Genomic DNA, 25,452 nt, shown 5'->3' with positions numbered 1-25,452 from the left:
CACACACACACACGGTGTGGTGTGCCTGCCTACACACACACACACACACACACACACACACACACACACACACACACACACACACACACACACACACACACGGTGTGGTGTGCCTGCCTCTAGACTTTGTGTTTTGAGAGTTGTATATTTTCCCTTACCTGAATTTTCCCCCACATCACCAGTCTGTTAGATTACTTGTATGAGAACTAAAATGGAATTATGTTGCAGTTTTGCTCTTTCACCTGCTGCATGGTGTGGTTGCTTCCCTTTCTCAGTTGTACTCTTTGAGTTGCAACAGGAGTCAATTCTTCTTTAGAATGAAGACAGGAAAGCTCGCTGATGAAAAGAAAAGATGATATCTATGGATGGAGATAAGAACAGGGGTCTGGAGAGTTATGGGATTGCTGCTTGACTGTGATCTCTTGGGTCTGACACACTTGGTTTGACTGTTGTCTTGTTTGGATGCTATGACCTTAGGCAAGTAACTCAACTCATAGGATTCTTATTTCTTCGTCTTAAGTGTATCTGCCTTATAGAATTTTGTGATATTAAATGATATTGATTGTGGGTAAACCATCTGATCCTCAGTAGGTGCTCTATAAATAGTAGTCCTACTTACTAACTTAGTAAACATAGGTTACTTTCAACTTCAGCTCATTTTCTCTTTCTCTGTGAGAGAAAAGAAGTAAAAACCATTTTATAGGACTAGCATACATGTGAGGACTGAGTGCAATTCCTGGAACACAGTAGGTACTTGGTACATATTTTAATGTATAAAGTCCAGTGTCTTTGTTTGAAAATTCTGTTCAAGAAACTAGGCAACATTTTCGAAGAAGTCTTAATAACACCTACAGGGAGAAGCTTGACTGGCAGTAATCATATGAAATAGTAGCTATGAGTTTTCACACCTAACAAAAGTAGGATAGGACAGATCAAGCAATTTGGGACACCAAAATGTGATTTCAATGGGTAATAACTCAATGACAATTTAGGTAATGTAGATCACTGCATTATAAATTTGGTAATGATAAAAGGGAGTAAGACAACTGGAAACAGTTGTCTTTGTGTGTGTGGCCCATGGCTTTAGCCTCTTCTTATTAAGAGAAATCCTTTCTATATTTGAATGTCCAACTCTGTGACGCCATGGACTATACAGTCCATGGAATTTCCCAGGCCAGAGTACTGGAGTGAGTAGCTTTTCTTTTCTCCAGGGGATCTTCCCAACCCAAGGATCGAACCCAGGTCTCCACCATTGCAGGCAGATTGTTTACTAGCTGAGCCACCAGGGAAGAATTTAAATGGTTACTATATAAAAATGTATAAAATGCACATTAATAGGGCATACAGATTAAATGCCCAAGTCGGTGGGAAATGGACTTCAGGGAAAGTATTGTTGTTGTGTTAGTTGCTCAGTTGTCTCCAACTTTTTGTGACCCATGGAAACTGTGACACATGGAAACTGGCCTGCCAGTTTCCTCTGCATATGGAATTCTCCAGGCAAGTTCTTGGCATGGGTAGCCATTCCCTTCTCCAGGGGATCTTCCTGAATCAGGGATCGAACCCAGGTCTCCTACATTGCAGGCAGACTGTTTACCATCTGAGGCACCAGGAAGCTCTTACCTAATTTATTTTATTATGTACGGGATGACACCATCTTGACACCTAATCATCACTGACTTGTCTTCTAATACTGATTAGAGTGCATGAGTTTTGGATTAAAGATAATATTTTCGATCTAATCTCATCAAGATAAGAATATGCTTTTAAGAGTGGAAAGTGATTAAGTATAATCAAAACTGTCTTTAAATGTGTAAAGCTACTCTCTAGCTCTGGGTTTTTTAAGAAAGACAACAAACAAACATGAAAATGTAATACCAGAATGTACTATACTGATATATTCTGTGAGACAAGCAAGTGGAAACCAAGGATCATGAATAGTTCAATTTATATCCTTAAGAGTGGAAACACTCACTTTTTTATTACAGTGCATATAAAATTAGAGCTCTTTGCCTAATATTTAAATATATATTCCTTGACTTTAATCCACTGTGAAATATATCAATAAATCATAAATCCAGAGTAAAAATAAAATACATGGAAGGCCACTGTGATCTTTGAAACTAGTACTGGGAGCACAATTTTTAACAGTTGTAGGTCAACTTAATTTGTGAGTCAATTTCTAAAAGATTTTAAGTGCATGAAAGAGAATTTACATGTGTAAATTTGTAGAGAAGGAGGAGAGATAGAGGAAAATACTATTCAGTTCATCGCCTTTAACTTAAAAACAATTAAGATCAACTTGTAATGAAGGAATCAATTTTAAAATATTTCAATAACAGATATAGATTTCTACTTTCCAACAATATTTTTTAATGACTATTAACTTATTTGTTCTTCATATGAAGATACGATTAACCTTATTTTATAGAAGTAGAAACTGAGATTCAGGGGATTATGCCAAAAGATGGTTCAAATGCCTCCGTGTTACTTGTTCTCTTCAGGCTACATGCAAGATGGCGGGTAAAATAACAAAGGGAAAACATGAGGCCAGCATTGCTGGCTTGATCTGCTCCAGATCTAAGTATACTCAGTGATTTTTTCCAAGATTTTTCTCTATGGTTTCTTAGTGTTAAATTAGATACTCTCAAAGATGTCAGAGTTTGAGTAAGGGTACATTCGGTCGTGTCTCATTGCGATCCCATGGACTGTAGCCCTCCAGGGTCCTCTGTCCATGGGATTTCCCAGGCAGCAATAGTGAAGTGGGTTGCCATTACCTTCTCCAGGGGGTCTTACCCACCCAAGGATCGAACCCATATCTCTTGTGTCCCCTGCATTGGCAGCCAGTTTACCTGGTAAGCCCTAAAGATGTCAGAGATTACACAATTAAACTGTAAACTAGTGGGTTTTGGAGGTAATGCAACTCTCTGAGAGCGCTTTATTTCTGTTTTTCTAAAGTTGTGGTGGAAAAGTCAGATAGTTCCTATTTAGGATTTGGAAATTGCTTTAATTTCAAGAAACATTTAATGTCATAAGGGTTTGTGTTTTATAGTCAATCAGTAGTATGTAATAAGCATATGAAACTTTTCTATCATAGGTTTCTTTGGTACAGTATCAATTATGCATCTTATGATTCCAAAAAAAATTTAAAAATTGTTTAAATAATTTACTCTGTAATGAATCTGCCTAGATCTTGTTGGAGAATTTTAGGACCAGTCTCAAAGAAAATTGTTTATATATATATAATAGAATATCAAAGAAAGTCATAATACAAATTTTGATAACTTTAATCTGACAAAGTTAATGAGTTAATAATAAACTTCTTTGCTTGGTAAATATAACTCAAATTAGAATAGTTAGTAAACATTCCTGTATATATCCTTAGATATAGATGTTGTAGGTGTAGCTATATAACTACAGTTAGAGATACAGATATGTCCATATATGTGTGTGTGTGTGTGTGTACATAACATAATCAATATATGTGATTTAGTACAGAATGGAGATGAACTAGTTTTCTTATCTCCTTCAGACCAGTACTTATGAAATATTTACAAGATGTTAGTGAAGAAACATTCTGATTCCATAGAATGCTTCTCCATACTGATTTTCTTATTGAGCTGAGACATTGGTAATCTATAGTAATGAGTATAAGAGTCATCACAGATTATAGTATTTTGGGAATTAGCAACTAAGCAAAACACACAAATTAGAGAATCAAGGGCATCATAAAATGTACTGCATCATAAAACCTACTTGTTCATTTATTTTGACAAGTGTAGTTTAATTTCAATTATTTATGGTGCTTTGTACTCTGCATATAACTGTAACATAGTGAATTTTGTTAAAATAATGAAGTTGAAGCTATATAAGCTTTTAGTTATGATTGTGCTAAAAGATTAGCACAATTTATCTTTTCTCTACCATTTCTACAGGCAAATTCATAGCAGCTTTCTTCCTATTCAAATTTAAAGTCACCTGAGTCCGCTTTATATCATGTCAGTGCTTTTACAACTTATGCTTTAATTAATGAATTCTTTGGGAATGAGGCTCCTTTGTAAACAACTCATGGAAAACAAAATTCCCCACATATCTGATGATTTGTTGTTGGGTGCTCACTAGTCTACTAAATTGCATTATTCCTCTTATCATTTACTCATTCGTGGTTACTTATGATAAAAAAAAATATTTGCTTTACTGGACTTTTTTACTGTGAAGAATAGTTTGATAGAAATGGACACTGATTTGGACATTAGATAGACCTGAATTCAAATCTTAATCTCGTCCATGTTCTCTACCCTTTCTCATATCTATGTTTATTAGTTCTTTCCAAATGATAATGTTTTGTGAAGGTTAAATAGCCAGCAAAGGTATTTAATACAGTTCCTGGTATTTAATAGACTCTCAGTATGTGTGGTTGTTATAGTAAACATTGTTAACCTCTGCAGTACTGTGGAGTTAGCAAAGCTGGTCTTCAAATCAGCTTCCCCTGTTAACACTTCTCTGTGCTATTTTTCTTTCAGTGATATGACTTTGTTCTCTCTCTTTATACCTCTACCGCAGCACACGCACACACACACACACACACCATTCTCCTCCATGGTCTTCCTGAGTACAAGGAAGCTACCTAATTCTTACTACTCTTTCCTCAGCACACACACACACACACACACACACACACACACACACACACACACACACACACACCATTCTCCTCCATGGTCTTCCTGAGTACAAGGAAGCTACCTAATTCTTACTACTCTTTCCTCAGCACACACACACACACACACACACACACACACACACACACACACACACACACACACACACACCATTCTCCTCCATGGTCTTCCTGAGTACAAGGAAGCTACCTAATTCTTACTACTCTTTCCTCAGCACACACACACACACACACACACACACACACACACACACACCATTCTCCTCCATGGTCTTCCTGAGTACAAGGAAGCTACCTAATTCTTACTACTCTTTCCTCAGCGCACACACACACACACACACACACACACACACACACACACACACACACACACCATTCTCCTCCATGGTCTTCCTGAGTACAAGGAAGCTACCTAATTCTTACTACTCTTTCCTCAGCGCACACACACACACACACACACACACACACACACACACACACACACACACACACACACCATTCTCCTCCATGGTCTTCCTGAGTACAAGGAAGCTACCTAATTCTTACTACTCTTTCCTCAGCCTGTTTCTCTTGAGGCCTCTGAACGCAGAAGGCTGAGCATACAAGACGTGGGAAGGTAAATCTGTGTTTCCTCTTTAGCTTTTTCTGACACTAAGATCTGCAGATTAGCTCATGCTCTGTGTGCTTACTTGCTCCGTGGTGGCCGACTCGACTCTTTGCGACCCCCTGAACTGCAGCCCGCCAGGCTCCTCTGTCCACAGGGATTCTCCAGGCAAGAATACTGCAGTGGGTTACCATGCCCTCCTCCAGGGGATCTTCCCAACCCAGGGATTGAACCATGGTCTTCCGCATTGCAGGCGGATTCTTTATTGACTGAGCTGCTGGGAAAGCCACATAGATAATTACAACTTTACCGTATACTTGTTCTCTTTCCTGCTCTATCTATCTCAAAACTTTTATGTCCCATTAGTTTGTGTATTGAAGAATTATATCATTTGAGCACATACATTTTGTTATAAAGTTGTGCTTATACGACTGTGTCTCGTGTAGAGGGCAGTATGTCTTTGTTTGGAAAACAGGAAATCGGTTTTACTATGAGTTTAGAAGTAATAACATTCATTTTTTCCTTATATGATTTTTCTTGTATATTGGGGAGACTGTTTTCTTGAGTATTGTTTATTAATTAGTGGCACCATTTTCAATGTAATCTTAAAAGTGCACATATTATATTAAACGATAGTAAGCCAAGTAAATTTTTTTTTTCTTTTTTTTTTCTTTCTTTTTTTTTTTTTTTCTTTCCACTGTGCAACCTGCTTCAGTACCTGCAGCCTGCTGGCAGAGGCCAGGCAATGGTTCGGGGCCGCGTTTGCTCTGGCATGGGACACTATGCTAAGTACATTTTTTAAGATAAAAAGTCTTCTTCCTTTTCACCTATTTGTTTTCAGTTTGAGGGTGTAATGAATATCTCATCAGATTACAGATTTTGATAGTCATAAAATTATTACTAAGAACATAATTGATGAGACTATAAAAATATAGCTATCATCCATTTTGTTTCTCCTTTATGAAAATGTTTAAGGGACATAAATGGCCTATGCTTTAGAATATCCTACAGAATTACAAATAGGTTAACAAATCTAATTTGTATGCATCAGTGTTCATTCCTGTGTTTGTGCTGGCTTTAAGTAGTCGCACTGCTTTTAATTGTGAGGTTTTAAGTTCTGCAATTAAAATTTACCCTTTTTACTTAAAGGGTTGAGTGATAGTTTTTGATTTACTTTAGACAGTTTAGACAAATTATATTTAAAAGAGCATAAAGATGCACAGAGCATTTCCCGATTCAGAGAAGGTCAAAGTGTCTTAGTCGCATTTTTGAAAGTTTTACCTTGAATAGCTAATGATTCTTCCTATTATATTGACTCAGCCTTGCTTAAGATGTACAAGCAGCATGTCAAACTGCTTCAAAACATTGACTCCTTTGAAATGAGTGACCAAATGACTTTGACAGAATAGGGAACATGATATTTTATATCATATGATATTATATTAAAACCACCTCTATGAAGGATACAGAAGCAGATTACATTAGTGCCTCCAAAGATGCTTCTATTTCTCTTTTGATTACTTTTGTGTTTATAAAAATAATGAAAGTTCTTTGCAAACTACTAGAAAATTTGTTTAGAGCTTTGACTATAGCAAAAGTATAGTAAAAATTCTGCAAACAAATGTTTAATTTGATCAAGAGAGACCATAAAATGGATAATTGTGGTCAACAATGAAAGTTGAGGTTATAGAAACAGGTTTGTGGAATAATAACAACATCAAAAAAAATCTCTTGCAGACCTTTTAGAAACTGCACATTCGTTTCTGTTTAATCGCTAAGTTGTGCCCAACTCTTTGTGACCCCATGGACTGTAGCCTGCCAGGCATCCCTGTCCTTGGGATTTCCCAGGCAAAAATACTGGAGTGGATTGCCATTAATGAGGGACTACAAATATAAAATAGAATTTAAATTAATTTCTGAAAAATATGAAGATATTTGTGTAAAACAATGAGAAAAGCAATTCAAAGGTGTAGAAGCATGAGCAAAAGCAGTTTGAGCCCTATTTGTCATGATTTGATGTGGTGGGCCCTTTGGTCTGAGGTCAGAGGATATCAGAGATATGATAATGGTTAGATCATGGAAGATCTACATGTCAGGATAGCAAGTAGGTGAGATGTATGATGTGTTTTGTGTTTTCAGGCTAAATAAATTACTCTGAGAACATCATTTGAAGAGCACAATGGTGATTATCAAGGTTAGAAATTATGAGGACATTTTAGGCTTAATTTTCCTAGGCAGTGTTAGATGGGGCATAGACAGTATGATAGATCTAAGAAATATTTGATATTTGAACTGAGAGATATTGTCAAATTGTTTGGAAAGGAGTAAAAATTGGGATGTGGATTAATTTCCCAGAAATATTTTTTATTTTGTCTGTTGATTTGTAGAAAATTAATACCCAAAGTTGATATTAACATCTGTGATACAGTGACTAAAGATAAACTATTAGATTTATATTTTCAGGAATATTTGTAAATAAAAGGAATAATAGTTTAAAATGAAAAGCAAATTATTTTTTTGGCTTTAATACAATAAAATTTACTTTGACCAGTCTTAAAGTCACACACTTCTGTTTTCTCTGTGAGTTTATAAAGATTTATGAAGTTGCCCGATTGTTAATGGCAAATAACAGCTGCTATTTTTACATATTCAGGGATTTTTTTTTTTTTTCTGTTTTGCAATCTGTGATAAATACTGGCAGAGCATTATAAAATGACAGGGGTGCTGAAAGTGCGAATGAACTGGCAAGCAAATGGTTCCAGTATTAATTTTAATCTCACTGAAGATACAGTTCTGAGCTATAAATACATTAACAAATAATTTTATTGGCAGGTTTTTGTGTTGTTTTTGCATATAAGGCTACCATTTTAAGAGACAGTTGTTAATTTAACATACGTATTAAAAGCGCTGATATGAGTATACTGATTTAACTTGTTCATTCTGTTTTGCAAAAGCAGAGACTGCCTTAGGCAAAACTGCAAAATGCCATAAGAACATTTCTTGTGCCTTTCTGCAGTTCCTTCCTGGAAGCCAGCTCTGCCTGGGCAGTATCACATTGCCACCATCTACTTCCCTTGCATCCTAGGCACCCATGATCATTTTCTCTCCGTATTTCTAATACTACAACCTATACTTATATCTGCTTTATGATGTTTAGATTCATAATCAACTGAGGAAATAAATTAACTCGTTGCAGGATGTTCGTGGAAAGGTCATGACATTTTGGAAGGACTCCATCTCTTGTACCTAATTCACATAAGCTACTCTTTCCATGGAGGTTTTAGACTCAGCCGAGGAGAGTGGTGGAGTTAGGTTTTCACTGTAGGTTGGCAAAGGAAATATCTGGAGGCAAGTAGACCATTAGTAGTTAACAATATTGTCAGATAATAGAGAGCGTTGAGAAATCTGATCAGGAAATTCTTCATAATACATAATACTGTTTAGATTTAAATAATTTTATTTTGATTAGAATGACATTAACAAATGCTGATATGTAATAGGCAATGCTTAAGTTTTTGTGCTTAGGTCTTTATACTTAGGATAATTACAATGGCTGACTGCTTATAAGGCAAAAACATTCAAAAAATAGACTGAGATTTTTCCTGGTTAAAAATAATGGAAAAAATTAAATTGTCAGACTATATTATCTTTCATTCTAGGTGACAAGTAAGTTCTATTATTCCAATGTGTAACATCAATACCATAGATCAAAAGGAAACTTTATAATTCAGTGCTGTGATTCTAGAATGTCTCATGAAAACTATGAAGTCTCAGCAAAATACTCTTGACCTTTATGGCTAATCACCTGGTCAATTTTAAATAATCTAGGATGACATTTCTTGGGATAGCCTCAGAATTACAATAAATGAAAAAAATTGAAAAATATATCTCTTTTAAAATTGTCCTCTATCACAGTTCAATGAAAAGTTTCACAAAGGAAAGAATAGAAATATAGCAAAGTATTCAAATGGATTTGATTGTCACATCTCTTTTCCTGAGGAAATATAAGAACTGTATGCTTTATATAACTATACAAAGAAACAAAGATCTCCTAAGGAAAAATTACTAAAATATTCATCTAATTAAAAAAAACCAAACAACAGCAAAAAAAAACCACAAAAAAACCCAAACATTTTCAGAAGACTCTAATGGTAAATCAGGTACATTTCAATTCTGTATTTCTGACATTTACAAGGACAATAGACAAAGCAGAAATAAAATGTTATGTGTTTTCCTCAAAAAACAAACCACAGCTGGTAGGTTTAATTTTATTCCTACCAGCCGTGACAGCAGCCTTTTTAAATATTGAAAGTGTGAATTAAAGCTTCTGCAAAACAGTTCCCATATAAATTTTCTTAACCACTATTAATTATATATGAAGTGTCAGAAAATTGTCCTGGCTTCATTGGGGTGGTTTTTAATATGCTGGAGATAGCAAATGTTGGATGCTTTGAGCTTACCAAAACCTCCCTGAGAAGATAGTTGAGTATATACATCAGCCTCTCCTACAAACCATCAAAAAATTCACCTTCAAGATTTCCTCTTTGATTTCTTTTCTCATAGCACTTTAATGGTTATTAAATATAAGTTCAAACTGAGCTTTTATTAGAGTCTCTACAGTGGTGCTGTCTGATAGAACATTCTTTAAGGATGAAGATAGTGTATGCCTGCACTGTTTAGTTCAATAGTCACTGGCCATATGTGGCTGTTGAGTGCTTGATATGAGGCAAGTGCAATTGAGGAATTGAATTTTACATTTTATTTAGTTTTAATTAATTTTAATTTAATAGACACTTAGCTAGTGGCTCCTATGTTGAACAGTGCAGCTCCATAACATGGAAGTTACTGTTTCAGAAAAGATAAAACCAACCAACAAATTAACAAACAGAAAGACTTCCCATACAGAAGGGGAAGATAAGATAGATATGTATGTAAATAATTGGATATAATGTAAGTTAGAATGTTGTAGCTAGATAATACCAGGAAAAAAAAAAAGAAAAGAAAAAAAAAGATATTGGAGCAAAAAGTAGGGGGTCATCAATTCTAGTTTGTGATGGAAGAGAATGGTTTAGGATATTAGTAGGAATTTAGACAAGCTTTGGCTAAGTACTTTGAGAACTGGAGCTAATATACAATGATAAAGGGAACTTTGTGAACAAAGTCAGGGTACTGGGGAGTAGAAGGCATATTGTGAATGTGATATCATGTTAGTGATGGTAAGAATTAGCTACAGGGTCAAAAAAAATGGAACTTTGAATATTGGCTAGGGCTATCACATCATGAGGTCACAAAGAGTTGAACATGATTTAGTGACTGGACATCAATAACATCAAGAACCTAAACTGGATTGGCAAAGAAATCTTATCTTGTCAACAGGAGGGAATCTCTAAAGAGGAAGGGAGGCCCAGTAAGAGGTGATCAAGTAGTCCAGGCAAGAAGGATATGAGTCCAGAATACGAGTGATGACAATGGTAAAATAATGAAGGTAAAGTGCATATATTTCATGGGTGCCTTCTCCTGTCACCAGGTTCCTTTGTCCACGGGATTCTCCAGGCAAGAATACTAGAATGGGTTGCAAATGTCCTCCTTCAGGGGATTTCTAAACCCAAAGATTGAACCCATGTCTCCTACATTGGCAGGCGGGTTATTTAACACTTGAGCCACCAGTGCCACATGGGAAGCCCATGTCTCCTCATATGCTAAGTCACTTCAGTCATGTCTGACTCTGCGACTCTATAGACTGTAGCCCATCACGCCCCTCCGCCCATGGGATTTTCCCAGCAAGAATACTGGCGTTGGTTGCCATGCCGTCTTCTGGGGGATCTTCCTGACCCAGGGATCGAACCTTAATCTCCTGCATTTCAGGCAAATTCTTTACCATCTGTGTCACCAGGGAAGCCTCATACCTGCTCACACTAGCATATTAAACAAAAACGGGGTTATTACTCTCTGTGTTTCTCCTGAACCCATACCATCGGCTTCTCAGCTTCATACCTAATTATGTTTTATAGAAATGTGTTGTCAAGTACCCAGTCCTAGGCCCAAACAGGTAAAGTTGCAAAATGTCTAAGGATTTAGTGTGATCTAATGTTTTAGGCTGGTTTTAAAGAGAGGTTGTTCAGATGTGAGGAATGCTTTTCACTATTAAATTACGCTGTTAGATAGTGAATGGATGGGAGGAATAAAAAGGAAATATAGACTTTCTTTTGAGAAAGCTGATTTGAGCCTTTTTGCATCTTTACAAATGGTGGAAAAACTTTAAAGCTCTCTTCATGAAATGAATGTCTAGTGGGTTTGATAGTTTTTTGTTTCTGATTTTTAAGTTTTATTTTTATTGAAGTATAGTTGATTTACAGTGTTGTGTTAGTTTCAAGGGTACAGCAAAGTGATTTATATATGTATATGTATGTGTGTGTATATATGCATATATATATATGTATATCTATGTGTGTGTGGGTATACTTTTTTAGATTCTTTTCCCTTATAGGTTATTACAAGACACTGAGTATAGTCCTCTGTGCTATATAGTAGGTTATCTATTTTATATATAGTAATGTGTATATGTTAATCCCAAATACCTAACTTACCCCATAATTCATGATGAATTTTTGAATAAGAATTAAGAATAGTTGAAGTAGAAACTTCTAAATGTAAGGATAAGTGGTACATGTAAGGATCCCTTAATCCTTATGTATGGTAGTTGTAATTTTTAAACTTGAGAAATTTGTCTATTTATAATCATGGGCAAATGCATGAATTTGGTGCCATGTGAAGATTTAGCACATAGGATGCATTTTGGTTTAAAATCTGTAAATATAAAGTGTTCAAATAGAGAAATGAGGACTCCTATTCTTTAGTAATTATCCTAGTTAAAAGGACATATAAAAAGTATATATGAACACTTGTAAAATTTCACCAAACTGTTAGATAGGGTGTTTGTTAAGAATCAGGTTGTGAAAGGACATTGCTAAACAGGATGTGAAAGCACCGCCAGGCGTCTTACAAATACTCAACATATCAGAAAACAGACAAATATTCAATGCAAATTTTCAACTTGTTGAAAAATCCTCTTTGATATTGAACTGGTATTTTTTTCCCCATAAATGTTTCTCATTGGTGTGCCTAAGTTTAAGAGAGATTTCAAAATCGTATGTAAGAACGTACCATGAAATGTGCTCATACACTTTGAACTTCTACTCTTAAGTTATTATCAGAAGCATTTTTCATATAATTAGGAAAGTTTATTTTTCATATACCCTGGATGGATATTGGAGGCAGAAGGATTTTGTTTTTGCCAACTGTTTGCTTAAATGTGCAGTTAAATCATAATTAATACTGCTTCTCTGCATATTTTTTTTTTAAATGCTTGCTTCATGTATCCCTTGGCTTGTAAATCTGTGTGAGTTTTTAATATACCAAGCTCTTAGGATATTTAAATGAAGTTTTATATTTTGAGGGTGCGCGTCTCATACTTGAATACAGTTGGTTTTTATTCCTACTTAATTGTTGTTTCCATTATTCACAAAAGACTTCAACGCTTTAGTTATTAGATCTTCCTTGTTTCGATTGAAATATATCCTTTCACTAGAATTTTATATATTCACTAGCTTGTATGGTTGCAGAAAATAAAATCTTTTTCTTTTCTCTGGTTGAGAGAGTTAGAACATGTTACATTTTCTGGTTGTCCTCCGTTTTTGCTAGCTTTGATCTTAAAGCTGAAAAATTTTGCCAACTGTTGGTCTTGTTCACTAATTTAATTCCACCAAGACAGATGAACTATGTCTTATTTATACTTGCATATAAATATATAATGATTCAACAATTATTTAATGTGTAATTAAAAAAATTAAATGAATTCACAAAGTCAGTTGGCCACTGCTTGTAACTCAAAGGTTGAGAGCTATATTTCTAAAGCTGTTTTTCTTTGCCTGTGCATTGACTAAATTTAAATTTATCCTGGAATATAAGAAAAATAAAAGATGGTGAATATTTGTTAAAAAAGCAGACAATCTGAAAGGATTAAAATGCTTTAATCAGACAGAAAAAAAAGGCTTTGGCCACTTGATTAGGGCTGATTTCCACCATCTGCTTATACTTACTGAGGATCTAGCCCTGACTGAACACTAATTTGTGCACTTCCTAGAAATTGAAATCTCTCAGCAAGCAAATTAACAAGAGCAGGGATTCAGCAATAATGGAGCTCCTCGGCTTTTGTTTCCATCTGACAGATGGACAGGGTGTGCTCAAATTGAATTCAGCTTTAATTGCATTGTGCCATTTAAAATTTTATCTGCTCCACAGATTTTGTTTACAGGTTTCAGGATTCCGAACCTTTGGAAGTTTTTTTTTTTTTTTTTTTTTTTTCAGTACTGAGCGAGATAAAGAACATTGTAATTCTGTGTGACTGGGAGGTGTTCATTACAACTCCTTGCCCTGAAGGGTGGCAGTTAAGAAAAGGAATTATGTGTTTTTTAAGTCTGGGGCAAATGGGAAACAATTCAAAGTTTGCATATGTTCAAATATTGGCAGCTCATAAATAAAAGTAATCAGAAATGCTCTGTATTTCATATCTAAATAAGAAGGTAATTTGCCTTGTTTCAATTAAAGCGTTTCAAACTTTGCCTGTTATCACTCTATCACTTGGAACCTTGCACTCCTGAATTCTAGAGATAAACTTTTTTTGTAAATGAATCATGATATTTTAAAATTGCTTTTAGTTTCTGCTTGATTGACAGTCTTCAGATAGATGTGACTTATATGAACTGTTCTTTTGAGCAGAGGTAAAAAATACTAAATCATTTAGGCATGTCCTGAACATTCCTGTGAGTTTAACGCTGAAGATGCATTTGTTACAAAATTGCTTGTCAATCTACAAGCATTTCCTCATAAATCTATGGCTTAGTAGGTACTAAACTTTGACATTTCTGGTGGCCAACAGAGATCCTGAAAGCTTGAATATACCATAATAAGATTTGATTTGCACCCTATTTATGGGATGATTGAAGACTTTCAGTTCCTGAGCACCTCACCAGGAATGACTGAATTTGCTTTATATAGGGCAGATAAGACTAAGGAAGTTGCGGAAGAGTGGGCTGCCTAGGAGAGAAGGGTGGGCTCCTCCAAAGTGTAGATGCTGCCCTGAATTATCCTTAAGTTAGATGTGTGTAATGTGCACTGAAGAGCTTCTTAAGGTATTTTATCTGCTTTAAAATATGTAGTTTCTATGTGTTATATTTAGTTTTACCAATCATTTCCTTCCACCTGACTCATTTTTAAATGGCATATTAACCATGTGCAGTGTCTCCTTAGATATAGCATGATATACATCTGTTTATTATCACAGATTCCTCTGAAGGGAGCCTATTAAATTATTAATAATAATTATAACTATCAAAGAGCAATATCTGAGGACTTCACATTAACCACTAAACTGGATTAAAATACTGTGTAGTTCTTGGGTAAAGAAATTTCATTCTAGAAAACAGGCTTATGTTTTATCAGAATGGATTGTTTTGATATTTTTCTGAGGTCTCAGTTCAGTGAGGATTTCAAATCCTGGTTAAGTAATCAAGTTTTGGTGTTGCAGAGAACATCTTAGTTTCATAAAGTTTAGAAAAATCGCTTCAGATAATTCTTCATTGGCTCTGCGTACTTTCTTCATAGACAGCTGGGAGAAAAGGTGTTTCTTATGAAAAAGCAAATATTATCATTGCTAAATGGAGAGCTTAACAGTCTAGAAGGAACTCCAGTCTAAAATTTTTAACTTTTAATGTCTTCTAAACAGGGCATCACTGAAACCGAGAGAGAAAGCTGATTTATAAAATACCGTTGCTTCCTCCTATGTTTTGCCTTGTGCTTATCAAATTGTGTTTATTTATTTTTTTCATTTTAGCATTCTGGGGATGTCAGAGTAGATCTTTCACCTTTTTATTCCTCTTGCTTTCTTGTAGCCATTGGAAGCACTTGTGCTTTATTTTAGTTTCTTTGTTGGATATTATTCATAAAAAGGATTAAATTTGTATATAATCATAGCATAAGTGAGCAGAATGGAATCCTAGATATTATTTAGTTTAACTTACTCGTTTTACAGATGGGAAAACTGAGACTCAAGAGAGTTGAAAGCAGCTCACTCAAGGTGATCCTGTGAGTTCTTGTAAAGTCCAGAATGAAGACCCAGATCTTATGAATCTCTTATCGTGTGACTTCTGGGAACACTAGACTTTATGCTTCTGAACCCCTACCCTCAATAACTTTTAGTGCAATCTTCACCAGAAATATAGATAGAAAAACATCCATAAGCTGACCATTTAATAAAATTAGAATATTCAGACATATAAAACATATACAATTGAGATTTTTTCCCCAGTGGAAAATACAGACACCATTATTTCTCATTGATGGAAATGCCTGCTGCATTTATAAGTCACAGCCATGTTTTTCTTTTTGGCCCTTTGACATATTTTCTATACCTAAAATATAAGCATAAGCATATACATGCAGACTCATAAACTTCAATCTGGCAGTTTTCAATGTGGCCAGAGTTGCGCCATATTTACTTATTTGGGAATTCCATCAGAGAGGTGCCAGTCAGGGTGCCGCATGCACCTCGGGTTCTGTTCTTGCCAACACGGTGGTTGAAAGCCGGTATGTGATATCTGTCTCGAGTTTATAGTCTGGTACAATAATGTCATTGCCCCATGTGGCAAATGGTGTAAGCTATTGTAAAACTGTTTGTCTATGTGATTAAGACATTGCTGCAGTGTGCAGCACCAGCCAATTACTTTTTTAATTTAATTATAGCAGAAAAAAGAGAATCGCATAATAGAAATTCTTGTCATAGGGAATATGTAAAATGTAAATTGAAGAGCCATGAAAATTTCATGCATTGGCAGCCCGATTTGTTTTTATTTTCAACGTGTTCTAAAGATGGCGTTTCTTCGATGTCATAAAATAAGACATAGTAGCATTTAGTAATTACTTAGTTCTACATCAAAATAATTATATACAGTATGCACTTGTGATCCCCTCCACTGTATGGGAATGTAAAAATAAACACTTCAGGGCCTGTATCAGTTTTTACTTTTAGACAGTGTAAATAAAGCTGAATCTTCAACTTTCAAATTAAAACTGATAACCTTGGGCATTCAAGGCTTTTCTAAAGGAAGGGGGGAAACTTTAGCTTGCCTCAAAACAGGTTGTGTCTCTGGAATGCTTCTGGGACTAAAGAGATCAATTAAGTGTGTATAAACAAACAGTTGGAAAAAAGCTACTAAAACAACAGAGGAGAGAGCTCTCTATTGGGCTCCAGGGGCCTGGGGGAGCGAAGTTTCATTAACTGGATCTGAAGTCCTATGGCCTTCTATAAACAGGCATTAATTAAAGAATGTAAAAAATAAAGTTTCAGACCTTGCAATATGTTAATGATCATATGATTCAGGGCCCGGGAAGGGGAAGAGCAGCAGAGGTCATAAAATAAGCATGAAGCATTTAATATGAGTGCTTGGCAGGGATTTCTGCAAATTAGTTGGTTATTTGCTGGTCCAAAGCAAATTAAGGTGATTTTGCTTCACTTGCTAATTTTTTATGTGCATGCTTGGCAAAATGTTTTTCACAAATGGATGAAGGTTATTGTTAATGGCATAATGAGAAATATTAACATATTTAAATAAACCCGAATATTCTGACACACAACACAGGCATGCAGTTTTTATTTAACACAGACATGGAAATTCTGTTAGGGCCCGGAGATGATTTTGGATGAAATTATGGAACGTGGCCGAGTCATAATGTTTAGCGTTGTGAATGTACCTTAAGAACTTATGTTAATAAGTTTGAACCAGTGTTTTGAATAAAACTAACAAGCGTGGTTGTCATATATATAGCAACTTCACTTTTAAAAATCAACATTTGGAGTCATTTACTTGATAATGGAGAAGGAAAAATTAAAACAGGTAAACGTCCATTCGCTGTAGAAGATACCACATTTCAGGATGGTTTTTCTGAGAGGTAACATTTTTGAAATTTTGGGCTTGGTGACACCCAGCTTGCTGTCTTGACTGACTGACTTCTCTCCACCTATGATTATTTTAATTTTGACAGGGATAAATGATTCTGTGATTTGGGTTTCTTACTTGGTGCCCCTTAACGGTTTTACTTTATCTGAGCCCTGCAAGTGGAGTTAAAAAACTGGAGACACTTCTCTGAAAAACTCTTTTGAAATGAGAGTGAAACTGTTCTGTCACTTTAATTACCGTGAAGTTGCACAGAGGTACCAAATTTGGCAACAGAGCCTTAGATAGAAGGTGGGTTCGGGGGAGGATGCTACTATTGACATTGTTCTGTTACAGCAATTTTAGATGGACAAATTGCAGTTGAGAAAATTTCATGACTCGGTAAAATGAGCAATGATGACATCTGTGGATGCGGGTCTGTTCATATCTTTGCAGAGCCTTTAGGGAAATAAATATCTCGGAACATTCGGTGAAGTGAAGCTCACTCAATAAATCAACCTGACACAATAACACTTCTGGCACATGAGCCTTACTTCTCCCCAGCAACACCTACCCCTCTGTGTTCCTCTGCTACCAAATGGTGTCTCCCCACAGGCCTCTAAATCAAATCACAGCACACAAATGCAGTGAGAATTTATTGGGAATTGGTTTTGTTCGGCAAAAACATTACTTATTAGATGAACTGAAATGATAATAAATTTTGACCCTTTAAGGACTGAGCCAGTTCAAGGGATGTACTGGTTGGTGGAAGGCATCTAAAATGATCTTAAGAGGATCATCTTACCATGAGGTGTCTGAAGTTTCATGAGGATTAAATTCCTAATTTTCAGTTGGATTTTTTTTTTTTCTTCACATGACCTGTATCATGTCAAAACACCACATTTCCTTTTTTAAATGCTGAGGGGGGAAATTAGGATATTTGTTCACAATATTCAAAGTAAAGCAAAACTCAAAAGCCAAAGTGTTTTTAGGTGTGTGTATGCCTCTGTGTATGTATGGAAGCAGTTTTGATTGAAAAAGTATAGGGTAGCCCAATAATGACGATATACGACTAATCATTTTTACCATATTTAGTACAGTGATTATATATCAGGTACGAAAGTGAGAGAGGAGATCCTTAACATCTATAATATTAGAACTATCAATATATGTGAGAGGATTATATTAATTTAGGTTTATCTGCACTTTCTCTGTTTGAAATAAACATAGAAAGCTCGTTTTCCTTTCTAAGGGAAACTAATAGCTGGTTTCCATTTTCATTATAATTTTCTTTTACTAGAGATAAGAGTTGAAGAGGATCAATAAGAGAAACCAATTTCCTATCCGTAAATATTCTTAGATATCCTTGTGTGGGGATATCCTTGGAGTGGGGGGCAGCAGCACTGGGGCGGGGATATTATTTCACAAGGCAAAGTTTAATGGTAAGTTTTCTAATTGAATAAGTTCACATGAACTGTCCAGCTTACAGTATAGTGCAATTTATTACTTGTCCTCTATATAAATGGTGTGATGTGTCTCTTTGTGATTTTCTTTTTTATGTGATTTCCTAATTAATCATAGCCTTTGTAACTAGTTTAAAATATAATATTTCTTGTGTGTTTACCTACTGAGTCACTTTCCACAATAAATACACCTTGGGAGATGTTGGAAATATTTCTGGAAGGAATGTTTGTGCCCTTAAATCCTTAAACTGAGACACGCTATGGCCTTTCCAGTGGGAATTACGGATACTGAAAATTCGGTAGTAGGTGAAAAACTTTTCCAGAAGCCAGATTTGTATTAATACTTTGTTCCGGTACCAAAAGACAAGTACCATTATTCTAACCCCTTTTGCGTGAGGAAAATGACAATACCTAAAGAACTGAAGCAATTTTGAAGTCACTTGCAGAATTAGGAATGTTAATGGTTTTAAAACCTGAAAGCTGAAAGGAATTTCCTGAAATTGTCTTGTCCAATAATATAAGGGATTCCAGATAAAGGGTTGCTTACTCCTGTATTGTAACTCCGGGAATACAAGTCTACTCCCTTGCTTGGATGTTCATGTCTCATAATAGCTTTCTTAAGAAATAGTTTCTTAATGTTTAGCCTAATTTCTTCTTGTCTACATTTTTCATTCTAATAACTGTCCATTTCGTAAGCACCTGCTTAACATGCTAGTTACCACAAGAGGCTATAGGTACTGAGCTTTTAAAATTCGATCCTTCTGACAGTCTTATAGGGCAGGTGTTATAGTCCTGATGCTAAGCTTCAAAACTGAAGTTTGAAGAGGTTAAGTATCGTGATCAAGGTTATGTAACTCACAGAAGTCTTGGGATGGATACTTGGCTGGTTTCAAAATCCGATTTGTTTTGGTTTTGTTTTTTGGTCAGTAGCACAAATTCTTTGGACCACTTACTGCCCGATGTCAGCCGTAATAATAATGGTAGGTGAACTGGTAGGTGAATGTTAGAGTGGAATGATACACTTCTTGGATGGATTCTGAATAAATGACTTCTGTGTGAAGTGAGAATGTGATTATGGACAAAGTTACCAGTTCTCCTTTGGAGAGAAGGAAGGCCTTGGAGGGGAGCTGGGAGTTGAACTGAGTCATGGTGTATGTTTAAATAAAAGGCAAAAATGGCAGTGAGGCAAGAAAATAAACAAGGTACAGTGTGGGAATACCAAGAAGTTCTGTCAGTGAATAGTATAGGATGTGAGAGAACCATTAAGAAATGGGGTTGTTAAGCTAGAAATGTGAGCTCATTCCTATCTTTCCAGCACTCTTTAAGTACTTGAGTCCCATTAGTGTCATGTCTAACTTAAAAGACCTCATTCCTTTATGTTCTGATCATTTTTCATGGTAGGTGGAAGGCCAATTTGGACACGTGCTTCTAAGTAAGAAATAGACTTTGCTGGGGATAGCTATGTTATTTCATCACATACTTTTCTTTATATTATTCAGTGGAATAAAAGAATTAGTATTAATTACCTGGGAGTTCATAGATTTCAATTCAGTAGGCTTTTCACTTAACCATTTATGGTTCTGGTTTAAAAACACTATATTCTAGAGATATTATTTGCTAGCCAGGTTTGAAATATGATTAGGGTTACTTGGAAAAAGAAGACCTTGAATCCTGCAAAATGAGGTTCTCCTTAAAAGGGGATTAGGTTTTTTGTTTTCTGCATTTATTTTAGTTAAAATGATGGAAAACTAAGATTATTGTACTTGAATGTCAATTCAAAAATTTTAAAATTAAAATAAGAAATTTTGTTTATATTTACCTTGTAAGAGTGGCTTTTCTTTTTTCTAAAGGTGATGACTAAAGGAGTAAATCTCCTTTTTTTTCCCCCTCCTTATAAAGGAGTAAACCTATGTGACAATGAAAAAACATCTTGATATATGGATATCACATTAATGTGCTATTGTTGGTTAATCTTGGCCTTTGTAAGAGCCCTTTCTATGGAATAATTCACTGCTATGGACTTGAGAGAGTGGTAAAATAACAGTGCATTTGAAGTTGTAGAAGAATCAGGGTCATTGAACCTCTGGTCATACAGGTCATTTCATTGAATGTCAGGTTTTTTTCCTCTAAAATGGGTAGATGAAGAGCTTGGGCTTGATGGGCTAATACCCTGCCTTTGCCACTTATTTGCTCTGGGACTTTGAGAAAGTTCCTTACTTCTCTGATCCTTTCTTTATCTTTACGATAATAATTTGACCTAACTCACAGATTATGTTAGGGCTTCCCAGGTGGCTCAGTGATAAGGAATCTGCCTGCCAATGCAGGAGCTGTAGGAGACACTGGTTCAATCCCTGTGTTGGGAAAATCCCCTGGAGGAGGAAATGGCAACCCATTCCACTATTTTTGCCTGGAGAATCCTATGGACAGAGGAGCCTGGCAGGCTATAGTCCACGGGATCACAAAGAATCAAACACATATGCATGCACAGATTATGTCAAACACATTACAATATGTAAGATTCTTAGCAAAATGCTTGTCTTGTAATTAAAATACTTAACAAAAATATTATTAATGGAAACAAAAGTTTTAAGACCACAAGAATGATGTGGGTTCCAGTTCCACAAGCTGTATGTACTTGATGTGACCTTGGTCAAGTTATTTAAACTTTCTGAGTTTCAGTGTTTTCTCTTAAAAAGAGATCTCATGCGTTGAGAAGTAAACTAAATCAGACAGATGCTCAGATGACTAATATATATGGTTTCCCTCTTACCTTAAAAGTCAAGCGCAAGGCATCTAAAAGTTTGGATGAAGGGAGGCTGAGATGGAAAATCTCTCATCTCAAACGTGGGATACAAATTTATTTCAGATCCTCTCCCCACGCTGAAAACTTTTAAAGAGGGTATCACTTTTTTCTTGACTCCTATGGATTTAGTTAGCCAGTTTTGAAATGAGAGTAACAGCAATTCAGTTCTTCAATAAATAGGTGTTCTAATGTCATCCTTCCTAAAAAGGTCAACCTGAAGATAATTGAGAATTTCTGACATTTAAGTAAAACTGTTAACTAGTTTTACTCTTTATTTTCTCCTTAACCACAACACTACTCTTGGTACAAGTTTAAAAGTGTTTTCTTTTGACCCTCACCATTTCAGTTAAATGATAAAAAGTGTATTTTTCTCAATAAATTTGGTATGTCTTCAACCGAAGGTGACTACCACAAAAGGCAAAAGATGTTCCAAGAGGGAAGACTTTAGTATTTTGTAGCTTTCAGGTTATTTCATTTTGTTCTGCTTACCTCTCCCTATTATTCTGATCCCTCCTTTTTCATGAAGAGTCGGGTAAAATTAATGCTAGTTCTCCCAGTTCTGGTTACATGATATTAATATTTCCTCCCAATAGAATGTGGCATATTAAAACAAAAGTCTAAGTACTTCATGTCTCAAAAATGATATGATGCCTAGATGAAGCAGAATGATGACCAACCGCCATTAAGAGTATATGGCTCTTTGTAGTAGTATGATCATATATTTCCACTTAATAGATGGTAACATTTAGCACAAGATATTCCAGTTGGCTCAGATGGTAAAAAAATCAGCCTACAATGCTGGCAACCTGGGATCGATGCCTGGGTCAGGAAGATCCCCTGGAGAAGGGAATAGCTACCCACTCTAGTATTCTTGCCTGGAGAGTTCCATGGACAGAGGAGCCTGGCAGGCTACAGTCCATGGGGTCACAAAGAGTCAAACTCACTTGAATGACTTTCACTTTGGATATATGATGACTGTGAGTTCTATAATATTCATTTAATATATATGTAAAATATTCTCAGGATTTAATCTCTAATATCAAAACTGAAAGTACCCTTCGCCTTTAAGGGAATAGAAGAATTAGTCACTATTTTCAGCATAATGTAAAAGTTGATTGATAATCACCCCTCTTATTTTTTTGTCTCTATTGCCTAGATTCCAGGTATGTGTGTTTCTGTTTGTATATGTGTTTGTGCGTGTGTGTCTTTATCAAACATTTTAGAAGCTGTGTTTCTTTTAGAATAACAATAAGCTGTCTTGTCTTGTATTTAATTATTTCTATCTATGTCAAGTTTTAGAAACCAGTTATTGTTCAGTCACTAAGTTGTGTATGACTCTTTGTGACCCCATGAACTACAACACACCAGGCCTCCTTGCCCTTCACTATCTCCATGAGTTTACTGAAATTCAATTCCACTGAGTCAGTGATGCTGTCCAACCATCTCATCCTCTGTTGCCCCCTTCTCCTCTTGCCCTCAATCTTTCCCAGTGTCAGGATCTTACCAGAATCGGCTCTTCATATCAGGTGACCAAATTGGAGCTTCAGCTTCAACACCAGTCCTTCCAGTGAATAGTCAGGATTGATTTCTTTTAGGATTGTCTGGTTTGATCTCGCTGCTGTGCAAGGGACTCTCAAGAGTCTTCTCCAGCATAACAATTTGAAAGCATCAGTTCTTCGGCACTCAACTTTATTTATAGCCCAACTTTCACATCCATACATGACTACTGGAAAAAACCACAGGTTTGCCTAGACAGATCTTTGTCGGCAATATAATATTTCTGCTTTTTAATATGCTGTCTAGGTTGGACATAGCTTTTCTTCCAAGGAGCAAGCATTTTAATTTCATGGGTGTAGTCACCTTCTGCAGTAATTTTGGAGGCCAAGAAAATAAAGTCTATCACTGTTTCCATTGTTTCCCCGTTTATTTGCCATGAAGTGATGGGACCAGATGCCTTGATCTTAGTTTTCTGAATACTGAGTTTTAAGCCAGCTTTTCACTCTCCTCTTTTACTTTCGTCAAGAGGCTCTTTGGTTCCTCTTCTCTTTCTGCCATTAGGGTGGTATCATCCACATATCTGAGGTTATGGGTATTTCTTCTGGCAATCTTGATTCCAGTTTGTGCTTCATCCAGCCCAGCATTTTGCATGATGTACCCTGCATATAAGTTAAATTGACAGGTTTACAATATGCAGCCTTGATGTACTCCTTTCCCAATTTGGAACCAGTCTGTTGTTCCACATCTGATTCTAACTGTTGCTTCTTGACCTGCATACAGGTTTTGCAGGAGGCAGGAAAGGTGGTCTGGTATTCCCATTTCTTGAAGAATTTTCTGGTTTGTTGTGATACACACAGTCAAAGTTTTTAGCGTAGTCAATGAAGTAAAAGTAGATGTTTTTTTCTGGAATTCTCTTGCTTTTTCGGTGACCCAGTTGGCAAATGTTGGCAATTTGATCTCTGGTTCCTCTGCCTTTTCTAAATCCAACTTGAACATCTGGAAGTTCTCAGTTCATGAATATTTGAAGCCTGACTTGGAGAATTTTGAGCATTACTTTGCTAGCATGTGAGATGAGTACAATTGTGTGATAATTTGAACATTCTTTGGCATTGCCTTTCTTTGGTATTGGAATGAAAATTGTTCTTTTCCAGTCCTGTGGCCACTGCTGAGTGCTCCATATTTGCTGGCATACTGAGTACAGCACTTTAACAGCATCATCTTTTAAGATTTGAAAGAGCTCTGCTGGAATTCCATTACCTCCACTAGCTTTGTTCACAGTGATGCTTTCTAAGGCCCACTTAACTTCACACTCCACGATGTCTGACTCTAGGGGAGTGATCACACCATCGTGGTGTGAAGAAACATTAAAGTGGTTCTATTAGTATAATCTGGTAAGGCAGCAAGATCTACAGGAAAAGAAACTGAGAACAAAAATGACTGAAAGGAAAAACACAGTAAGAGTTACAAAGACAGACACAATCACAGATGCCAAGTAAGTGATACAACTGAAGATTATTATTGAATGGAAAAGTTGAGCTTTCCATGAACTGAGGTGGTTTTGAAAGAAAATGGTGCTAGCTGGTGCTAGACTTTACAATCCTAACCTGAATTTGTAGTTGAATACATGAAATGAGCAAACTGTATTGGAGCTATCTGCTTCTCTAGTATACTTGATTTTTGGCTGGATAATGCTAGTTTTGATGAAATTTTATGGCTCATCAAAATATTTATAAACCCATTTAAATTTGAATTTACTTGAAAGGTTTATACTTCAAGAGTAGTTCCACACTGTTATTGTATAATAAATAATCAAGAAAATAGAGATTCACCATTAGCATAGGAAGATGGCACGCATTCTAGAAGATTACATTCATTTAATGTAAACCATTATTAGGTATCCAAAATAGCAAATGGGTTATGTTAAGACAGCTGCTTGCACATGGCATGCTTTTATCTGTAAGCATTAAAAGTTAGCCCTGAAAAATAATCTAGATCAGACTAAAGGATGATCACTATAATATGCTTGAACTAATTTTGGCCCATTAGATGTTAACGCACGTTCTATATGCTATGTTGGCAAGATCTGGAACTCATTGTCATGTCAGAGTTTCAGACAGCTATTTGGTTTTGGGTTATTTTTAGGCAACATAATGGGTCATTTGAAGACCTAATAATATGAGTTTTGTTTGGCAGATCCTATGTTCATATGTTGTTGATATGGATCATTTAGCCTATACTTCAATTACTAGGGGTTCTCTGAACTGTTTTGTAAATTTAGAGATAGTTGCTTTGATCCCGCCATAGAATAAAACAAGAACACCTAACTAAATAGCAACTAAATAGCCTTTCATCTTCCCTTCAAAGCAAGAAAAAAAAAAAAAAGTCAGTGCAAAGTACTGCTCTTCTTGTTTCTTTTC

General features: G+C 35.8%; 1 protein-coding gene and 1 pseudogene across 2 annotated transcripts in view; one reads left to right on the top strand and one right to left on the bottom strand.

The window, feature by feature from the left end:
• DACH1 (dachshund family transcription factor 1) overlaps positions 1-25,452 on the top strand; it is a 456,844-nt gene that overhangs the window by 52,801 nt on the left and 378,591 nt on the right. The window lies entirely within an intron of this gene.
• On the bottom strand, positions 5,978-6,068 carry LOC136144550 (small nucleolar RNA SNORA42/SNORA80 family; annotated as a pseudogene).

Source organism: Muntiacus reevesi, chromosome 11 (assembly GCF_963930625.1).
Source record: "Muntiacus reevesi chromosome 11, mMunRee1.1, whole genome shotgun sequence".
NCBI classification, from domain to species: domain Eukaryota; kingdom Metazoa; phylum Chordata; class Mammalia; order Artiodactyla; family Cervidae; genus Muntiacus; species Muntiacus reevesi.
This window is presented reverse-complemented; position numbering and strand designations above follow the sequence as displayed.